Source organism: Macaca fascicularis, chromosome 15 (assembly GCF_037993035.2).
Source record: "Macaca fascicularis isolate 582-1 chromosome 15, T2T-MFA8v1.1".
In the NCBI taxonomy this organism is placed as follows: Eukaryota; Metazoa; Chordata; class Mammalia; order Primates; family Cercopithecidae; genus Macaca; species Macaca fascicularis.
In genome coordinates, this window is record NC_088389.1 from 124,243,790 (window position 1) to 124,251,562 (window position 7,773).

Genomic DNA, 7,773 nt, shown 5'->3' on the forward strand with positions numbered 1-7,773 from the left:
TAGCTGTTAGTTTCTTCATGTGTAAAATAAGAAGGTTGAAGTAGATTAGGGTTAAACTCGGGGGTGGGGAGCTCAGCGATATGAATGGGGGTTAGTAAGCTTACTAAAACCAAACTTTTGCCCATGAGAAGGCTAGAAAAGGAATAAACATTTACTAAGTACCCTCTTAACAGCTCATTTTTCCTCAGAGTTACTTAAAAGTAGGTGCTGTTATATCTACTTTATCATTTCCATTTTCAGATGAGGAAATGGTCCCACAGAGAGGCAAGACAGCTTTATTAAGGCAGAGCTAGAGTTTTCAAGGCCAAATAAAACACAAAAACAAATTTATTTGCTTTTATATAGAATTATATCAACTTAATAATGTAACCAAGATAATCCAGTTAGAGGAAAAAAAAAAAAAAGGAAAAGGAAGTGTATCGGACATGGCCCGGTGGTTCATGCCTGTAATCCCAGCACTTTGGCAGACAGAGGTGGGAGGCCTGCTGGAGCTCAGGAGTTCAAGACCAGCTGGGCAATATAGCAAGACTCCATCTCTACAAAAGATTTTTTAAAAATTAGCCAGGCACGGTGACATGCGCTGCAGTCCCAGCTACTCAGGAGGCTGAAGTGAGAGGATCATCTGAGCTTGGAAAGTTGAGGCTGCAGCGAGCCATGATCATGCCACTGCACTCCAGCCTGGTGACAGAGTGAGACCATCTCTCAAAAAACAAACAAACAACAACAAAAAAAAACAGTGTATTTTTGTTTGACAGAACCCTTTCAAAATACGGGCACATGTGGGAAGCAGATAATCAATGGTGTGCCTCTGAACAAAACTTGGAAACCAATGTAATAGTCCTTTTCTAAAGCAAAGACCTCCAGTTCAAAAAGTAGTACCAGGAATCTAAGGAAACCTGTTGACAAAGTATGTTCATTGACAGCTAACTGCCACAAGAGGGCAAAATTCGCAGGAAAAGGAATGAGGTTGATCAAGTCTGAAATCTCACTTTTGCCTTCTCCACTTAGAATATCCTTTTTCTTTTAGATATTGTCTTGATTTTTCAATTTAGTAAGAGCTAACTTATAAGAATTGGTTATTTCTTTGGCCTGAAATCTCTCCCACACTTTCCTCTCTCCCTCCCTCTGTTAACTCACATTAATATTCAGTTGTCACCTAACTTATTATTTCCTTAGAGAACCTAAGGAACCTTAGAGAACCTGCCTGGACTAGGTTTGTTCCCTGCACATACACTCACTCCAAGAGCATCTTGCCCTTAGCCATCAAAATACTTTACATTTTTGAAGTTTCAAACTTCTAAATTTTAAGCTTCATATAAGGGCAAGGGACAAGGTTGATCTTTTTTGCAGTTCAAACCTAGAGGCCAGCCCAGCATTTGAGTCATAGTGGGTATAAACATTTAGCCAATGAATAAATTAATGGTAGATTTTAGGGGGAAAAAATCTTCCCACCAAAAATAAGCAGATAAACCTGCAGCTACCAACTGTCTATCTTATCTGGTCTTTTACTCTGTATAATGGTGGGAGATTAGCAATGCATATGAACTATTTAATAATTCTTTAGTGTTACACTATTTTCCATAATTGTTAATGTAATTTGACCATCAACTCATGGAGCAGTCAACTACAGTAATAATAACTGAGTCTCTGGTGGCTCATAGAACAGCTTGGACATAGTGTGAAGAGGGGATCTCCTCCTGGCAGCTGAATGGCTTCTCTCCAGTATCAGGGGTGTGAACTGTGGAATTCTCCTGAAGTGTGCTGCAGCTGCTCCATGCTTTCCAGCCACTCAGGTTTGTTGTGTGCAAAAAGCCTGAGCACAATCCATCAGGAAGCTCTGAATAGGATCCCTGCTCCTTTTTGATTTGTGTGCTGATTTCAATTTATCTCAAATTAAATTTAATTAGACGCTGAGCTCCTGCTGTGTGTAGGAAACTGTGCTGACTGCTTTAGGTGATACTGAGCAGTGAAAAGAAGTTTGCAGTCCAGTAATTCTTATTTCAGTCCTGTGATTCTGTCATTCACATTAAAGTTATATTTTGGACAAGTAAGTCTTCAAGAGAGCCTAATAGGATCCTGTGTTAGGTGGCAGGTAGGAGCAGGGTTAAGTTGTGAAGTCAATGGGAAGAATATATTCAGTATGTTCTTATTGATTTTATCATTCTAACTACAGAAAGTAAAGCTCAACAAAACTATCTTTTAGAGGGGATAAGCACTAGATTAAAGGATTAGTAAATATTGATTACATGGATTTAAAATTAGTGGGGGCCAGGTGCAGTAGCTCATGCCTGTAATCCCAGCACTTTGGGAGGCCGAGGTGGGCAGATCGCTTGAGGTCAGGAGTTAGAGACCAACCTGGCCAATATGGTAAAATCCCGTCTCTACTAAAAATACAAAAAATAGCTGGCCGTGGTGGTGGGCACCTGTAGTCCCAGCTACTTGGGAGGCTAATGCAGGAGAATCGCTTGAACCCAGGAGGCGGAAGTGGCAGTGAGCTGAGATGGCGCCACTACACTCCAGCCTGGGTGACAGCCTAGGTGACAGCCTGGGTGAGACTCAGTCCCCCCAAAAAACTACATAAATACATAAAATAAAATAAGCAAGGTTATATCACAGTGATGCTCAACGTGTTCAGCATAGAGGTATCCTGTTTACAAAATCCTCTCTCCAGCTTCTCCACTCCAAATACTCCAGCAATAATCTATTTGCTACCAGTTTCCATTTACTCAATGCCTGCCCCGGGCTTTAGAATCGGCAGGTATAAACTGCACGGTCAGTCTCACTCACTCCCATGCCTTCCTTTATGCCGCTACCTCTATTCAGGCTGCTCCAGCACCAAAAGCCTGGCAAACCACTTAGCTTTAAAATCCAGTCCAAGCTTTACATCCTCCAACTAAGACTCCCTCTTTCCTCTGGGACTCTACTTTGTAGTCACTGCTTATTCATATGGACACCAACGCTCGGCCCCCCTACCCAGGGTGTAAGGGCAGGCACCTTGTCTTACTCCTGTGGTACTTCCGAGCTAGCAAAGGGCCTCAGGACATTGAAGAGCCTCATTCCCTCCATGTGTTCCCTAAGTTTTCCACAGATGAACTGATGGCCTTCGAATCAGGAGCCACAAACTCTATCTTCCCAACATATCCATAGCCATGGCCCTAAAATACAGGGTACTTTTCATAAGAAACTGTTTTAAGAATCTTAGAGTCATTTGAGCTGGAAAGAATCTCAAAGATCACATCTAATCCTCTTTCAAGTGAAAATTAAGACCAGAAAAGTTCAAAGATCTTGTCTCAAGTCCCAAGTTCTCGCAAGAAAAGCAGGGTGCGGTAGTTTTCTATTGCTTCATAACACATCACTACAAACTTAGAGGTGAACAACTATATTCATTCATTAGCTCACAGTTCTGTAGCTTCCGAGTCCAGCATGGCCTAGTTGGGTTTTCTGTTCAGGCTCTCTTCAAAGCTGAAGCAAGGTGTCAGCCAGGCTGAGTTCCAGTCTGGAGGCTCTGGGAAAGACCTGCCTAAGCCCATTCTTGTGGGCAGGTTCAGTTCCTTCCAGTTGCAGGACAAAGGTCCCATTTCCTTGCTGGCCATTGGCTGTGAACTGCTCTCAGCTCCTCATGGTCTCCTCCATCAAAGTAAAAACATTGCAGCAAGCCCTGTCCACTCTTCGAATCTCTCTGACTTCTGCCACTGCTACTGGCCATAATGAACTCTCTGCTTTTAAAAGTCTCATGTGATTAGACCAGGCCCCCTTGTATACTCTCTTAACATCAGCTGTGCTATATAATATTTACTGCCATGTAATCATGGCAGTAAAAGCAATCAAATTAACAGTCCTAAAGATTATATAGAATGTGTACATGGGGATGGCAAGGAGAAAAATCTTAGAAGACATAGAATCCTGCCTACCATGTAAGGATTTGGGAATCACATAGACATGGATTTGATAGCAACATTGCCACTTAACATCTCTGCAACTGGGCAAATCATTAAATTTCACTGAGCCTATGTCTTTTCCTCTGCAAGATGAGAATAATAAATACCCCACATGCCTATACATGCCTTTTGTAAGGGTTAAAGAGAAAATGGATACGAAAGTGACTTTTTTGTGTGTGATATGCAGCCTCGCTCTGTCACCCAGGTTGGAGTGCAGTAGCACAATCTTGCCTCACTGTAACCTCTGCCTCCTGGGTTCAAGTGATTCTCCTGCCTCAGTCTCCTGAGTAGCTAGGATTACAGGCGCACACCACCATGCTCAGCTAATTTTTGTATTTTTAGTAGAGACGGGGTTTTACCATGTTGGCCAGGCTAGTCTTGAACTCCTGACCTCAGGTGATCTGCCTGCCTCGGCCTCCCGAAGTGCTGGGATTACAGGCATGAGCCACCACACCCAGTCTGAAAGTACTTTTAAGGTATAAGTCACTACCTGGCAGGGGCTAATTGAAGTATTATGAGCAAGTATATGGCACCCCCTAGATAAAAAGATCCTTAAGGTTAGAGGCTTAACGACGTGACAAAATCAGGGGCTGAGTGAGCCTTACTATCTTTTAGTGACAATAAGATGGAAGTTTACAGCACCAAGAAACAGAAGGTAGATAAAGAGTTTCACATGGCCATTTATTACCTATCTAAGGCAATGCCAAGCCCCATTCAGATATATCTGGACTGCTTCTGGCCCTCCACTGAAGGTGGGATTCTTCTTCAATCTGTGGGACAGTCCTGGACCTCCATGCTGGCATGGTTCATCTAGTACAGTTGGGACCTAACTCAGATCACTGTCCTACAGATGAAAGCAAGGCACTGCAGAGGTGAACAGGCAAGTGTTTCGGCAAGGAACACAGCCTGTCTACCCCTCCCTGCTTCTGAACATTAGGGCAGAAATTGTGAGTTATGATAACTCTAAATTTAGAACACTGAAGGGCAAGATTCTCTGTTGTCTGAAAAAAACCACTGAAAGCAAGCCAACATAAGCATCTGTAGGAGCTCCATTTTTCTCTTCCTTCAGTGTGGCTTAGTTTCTGAGAGAGGAGCACACAGACCTTGGTGCAACTTGCTTAAGAATGATGATTATAGTACATGAACTGTTTCCTTCTTAAGTAGAACAAATAATTATGTGATAGTCTCCTTCAATCCTTCCTTGCTAAATACACAAAAAGCATCTGCAGAATGAATAATGAAATAAACCAACCAACCAGTGAGCTGGAACCCAGTTCTCTTCACTTCCCATCCAACACTTTCTAGTACACAATTCTGTTTCCCACTATGCTGGCCTGGTGTCTGCCTTCTGAACAGAATAAGCAAGTAGTGAGGCTCTAGCTAAACTTAAATGTGCTAGCTCCAACAGCCCCTAGAAATTCCAAGCCAGGCTGTCAAATTGAAACTGTCTCTAGACAATAGCCGTGCAGCTGAGGAAGTGAGCAGCACGCTGACCATCTGCTCCCTTTCTTCTCTGGGGAGCTGAGCTGAAGGAATTCACGGAGGTTAATGAGCCCTCTCTGGCTCGTATAGTCTTGCACAATCTGTGGGTCTGGGTCTCGTCCATTTAGAAGATAAACACACACTTGAAATGCCTTGGGTGTGCACATGCCTATACAGTGATTAGAGCTCTCTTGCCAAAGTGATATGCGAACTTTTTAGAGGCTATAAAGGAATACTGGAAAACTACTCGGCCTTTGTAGTCAGAAAGCCTTTGTAGTTCAGGGTTACAACCCTTGATTTCTCCACTTATTAACTGGGTAACTTTGGTTCCTTTTACCTCTCTGAGCTCTGTTTCTTCATATATAAAATGGGAATAATGCAAAGAGTTATGCCTTGCAGGGCTATCATGAAAATTAAATTAATTAAGTGTGCAAAGTGCTTGGTACAGAACATTCAACACATGGGCTACTATGGTTACTGGTATGTAACTAAACTCCTTCTCAAATACATTTCTATACATTTACTTCTTCAAACCACCCATGGTATTGAAACCAAATGTTTGAAACTATTCCATAAAGATTCACTAAGTGACTAATACACACCAGTACCTGCACTGGGTGATAAATATTGAGACAAATAAGAGAATGGCATAAGAGAAAGGGGAAAGAAAATAATATTTATTGAGAACCCATACTGAGCTAGGCACTGCACTAAGTGCTGGGAATCCCAGGCAAGTAAGTCACAGCACTGGAATTTAATGAATTTAATGCTTGATTTTTCATTTCACACATTCATTCCTTAAGAGAAATCAAGCTCATGAAAGTTCCTATGGCTTTCTGGTTACCAGAATCTCTACTCTGAATTTCACTAGAGCAGAAGAATGTACCTCAGAGACTTGCTTCACACTTCAGCCAGGCCTGAGCTCCTTCTTTCTCAGCTTGCCACTCTTCTCTATCTTCAGTTGCCCATTTGCAGTGATGAATGACTAGTTTCTCAACCAATGCCTTGGTGCCCTTGGCCTCAATATTATTGTTTTTGAAAGTAATTGTGGTGTGGCAGGATCATGCTGCCCTCTTAATTAGGGGCATTTGTGGTTTGGTCTTTGTCCCATGTCCTCCTGGTCAATTATGCTTATTTATTCCCTGTTGTCAATTTGTCACTAATAAGTCCTCTCATATAATGTTATTACAGCACAAGTGATACACTTCTATATAATTTCACGAAAAAGTAGACATTACTGGAACAAAAAGTGCTTAGAGAACATGATGAAGAAAACATTTCACAGTGTTGGTTTGTTCTCTATTTCCCACAAATCTACAGTAACAAGTTACAGATTTCAAAAATAACTCTAGAGTTACCCCTCTCAATTGAATAACTCAATTTTTTAAAAAACTCATCACAGGACAATAGCAATCAATCTATTTTGCGACACAATAATTCTAAAACTATTAAAATGTAAATGTTAAAAGAAACCATAAACATTCTAGAACAAAAATAAGTGAAAGGTTTTATGCCCTTAGGTGGGAAAGACATTTCTAAGCATGCCATCAAAGGCAGAAAGCATTAGGAAAATCAATAGAATTGATTTCAAAAAACATTAAAAACTTTTCTATGGCCAAAAATTCCCCATGAACAAAATTATCTCCTAGAAACAAAATAACTAAAATATTAACAAACATAAATAAATAAGGAAACATATTTGCAATCCACAAACAAAGAGCACAACATACGAAGTGCTTTCACAATTGCAAAATGGGCAAAAGTCATGAAAAGACAATTCAAAAAACACAATGTCCAGTAAACATATAAAAAATATGTTTGAGTTCACTAATTTAACAAATACAAATTAAAACAATAAGAAATATTTTTTTCAGTCATTAGATTGGCAACTAATAAACTTATGAGTAATGCTAGTGTCGGCAAGTTATGCATACAAACCAGCATTCTCATACATTCTTAGAAATACAAATGGGCTTAGTTTTCTGGATAGCTATGTTACAATACGCAAACAAAAAAAGATTTAAAAAGTATACCATCTGACTCAGCAATTCACTCTGGGTATTATCCTAAGGAAATAATCAGAGAAGTCACAAAGGTATGTGCATGAGAACATTTGCTGTAACACTGTTTATAATGAAAAATTCAAAACATCCTAGTATCCATAGAGGACAGTTAAATAAATTATGTTACAGTCCTATAGTAGAATACTATGTTACTATTAAAAATTATAATGATTCTCTCTCCCTTGTTGGCTTTGAAAAAGCAAGCTGCCATTTCTGAGGTCTATGTAGAGGACCACACCACAAAGAACTGAGGGTGGCCTTTAGAAACCGACAGCAGTCCATTGCTGATG